Source organism: Anastrepha obliqua, unplaced genomic scaffold, assembly GCF_027943255.1.
Source record: "Anastrepha obliqua isolate idAnaObli1 unplaced genomic scaffold, idAnaObli1_1.0 ptg000099l, whole genome shotgun sequence".
NCBI classification, from domain to species: Eukaryota; Metazoa; Arthropoda; class Insecta; order Diptera; family Tephritidae; genus Anastrepha; species Anastrepha obliqua.
This window is the reverse complement of record NW_026562219.1, coordinates 12501-15000: the sequence shown is the minus strand read 5'-3', so window position 1 is coordinate 15000 and position 2500 is coordinate 12501. Positions and strand designations below refer to the sequence as shown.

The following is a 2500-nucleotide window of genomic DNA, read 5'->3' as shown; positions in this document are numbered from 1 at the left end:
ACCACTGTATTATTGTTGAACTAAGACATTCGCAACTTAATAAAAATGTTTAGAGTTAAATATATTTGATATATATTATTGAAAGAAAATCAATTTATATATTATTAATATTATTTAATTTTACTCTTTCAATTAATATATGCAAAAAAAAATTGACATTTGTTATAAATAAAAATAAATAAAAAAATACTCTAAGCGGTGGATCACTTGGCTCATGGGTCGATGAAGAACGCAGCAAACTGTGCGTCATCGTGTGAACTGCAGGACACATGAACATCGACATTTTGAACGCATATCGCAGTCCATGCTGTTATGTACATTAAATTCAATTTTAAAGTACTGCTTGGACTACATATGGTTGAGGGTTGTAAGACTATGCTAAATAAGTTGCTTATTCTTTTATAAAAATAATTGAATTTAAGCAAATGTGTATATTATTGGATTTTAAATAATTCATAATATTAATAGCAAAAAAAATAAAGATATATAATGAATTTTATTTATTATATATTCTTTAAAAAAAAAATCCTCTCAAATAAAATGAAATGATGAAAATATTGAATCTAAGTATTCTTTACAAAAAATTTTCATATTATTTATATATATATATAAAATAATAATTTATATATGTAATTAAAAGGAGGAATGTCTAGCATAAAAATTAAATTTTTTATTCTAGGATTGCCTCATTTTACATTATTATTATTTTTATATATTTACAATATATAAAAGGAGAAAAGAAAAATAGAGATGAAAAGATGATATAATTTTTTTATTAAATTGTGAGAAGATAAAAAAAGAATATTAAAACAACCTCAACTCATATGGGATTACCCCCTGAATTTAAGCATATTAATGAGGGGAGGAAAAGAAACTAACAAGGATTTTCTTAGTAGCGGCGAGCGAAAAGAAAATAGTTCAGCACTAAGTCACTTTGTCTATATGTCAAATGTGAGATGCAGTGTATGGAATATCTTAATATCTAGTATGAGAAATTAACGATTTAAGTCCTTCTTAAATGAGGCCATTTACCCATAGAGGGTGCCAGGCCCGTATAACGTTAATGATTACTAGAAAGATATTTCCAAAGAGTCGTGTTGCTTGATAGTGCAGCACTAAGTGGGTGGTAAACTCCATCTAAAACTAAATATAACCATGAGACCGATAGTAAACAAGTACCGTGAGGGAAAGTTGAAAAGAACTCTGAATAGAGAGTTAAATAGTACGTGAAACTGCTTAGAGGTTAAGCCCGATGAACCTGAATATCCATTATGAAAAATTCATCATTAAATAATTAAAAAAATAATGTGCATTTTTTTCATATAAGGACATTGTAATCTATTAACATAATAAAGTATTTATCAAAAGATCATTGGTGATATTAAGTTTATTTAAATTAATTTGCTTTTTAAGCATATTAACATAAAATAAATACTAATGATTTGATAAAGTGTTGATAGATTTTATTATATATAATGCTAAAATTCATTTTTTGAATTTTACAAAAAATTTAATATCTATGATATTAATATTTATTTGTATGCATTTATATGATTAACAATGCGAAAGATTCAGGATACCTTCGGGACCCGTCTTGAAACACGGACCAAGGAGTCTAACATATGTGCAAGTCATTGAGTTATATTAAACTTAATGGCATAATTAACTTAACTTAAATATAATGGGATTAATTTTTAGTCTATTTTTTAATAAATAGTCAATTAATTCAATCCCGGGGCGTTCCATATAGTTATGTATAATGATAATTTATTATTATTTATACCTCTAACTGGAGCGTACCTTGAGCATATATGCTGTGACCCGAAAGATGGTGAACTATACTTGATCAGGTTGAAGTCAGGGGAAACCCTGATGGAAGACCGAAACAGTTCTGACGTGCAAATCGATTGTCAGAATTGAGTATAGGGGCGAAAGACCAATCGAACCATCTAGTAGCTGGTTCCCTCCGAAGTTTCCCTCAGGATAGCTGGTGCATTTAAAAATTATATAAAATAATCTTATCTGGTAAAGCGAATGATTAGAGGCCTTAGGGTCGAAACGATTTTAACCTATTCTCAAACTTTAAATGGGTAAGAACCTCACCTTTCTTGATATGAAGGTTGAGGTTATGATATAATGTGCCCAGTGGGCCACTTTTGGTAAGCAGAACTGGCGCTGTGGGATGAACCAAACGTAATGTTACGGTGCCTAAATTAACAACTCATGCAGATACCATGAAAGGCGTTGGTTGCTTAAAACAGCAGGACGGTGGACATGGAAGTCGTAATCCGCTAAGGAGTGTGTAACAACTCACCTGCCGAAGCAACTAGCCCTTAAAATGGATGGCGCTTAAGTTGTATACCTATACATTACCGCTAAAGTAGATGATTTATAAAACAATTTCGATTGATTTATAAATTTTGAAACTTTAGTGAGTAGGAGGGTACAATAGTGTGCTTAGAAGTGTTTGGCGTAAGCCTGCATGGAGCCGCTATTGGTA

The 2500-nt window shown here is 30.3% G+C and overlaps 1 pseudogene; it reads left to right on the top strand.

The window, feature by feature from the left end:
- Positions 1 to 187: 187 nt before the first annotated feature.
- Positions 188 to 368, top strand: LOC129251876 (5.8S ribosomal RNA; annotated as a pseudogene).
- The last annotated feature ends 2132 nt before the right edge of the window (positions 369 to 2500 follow it).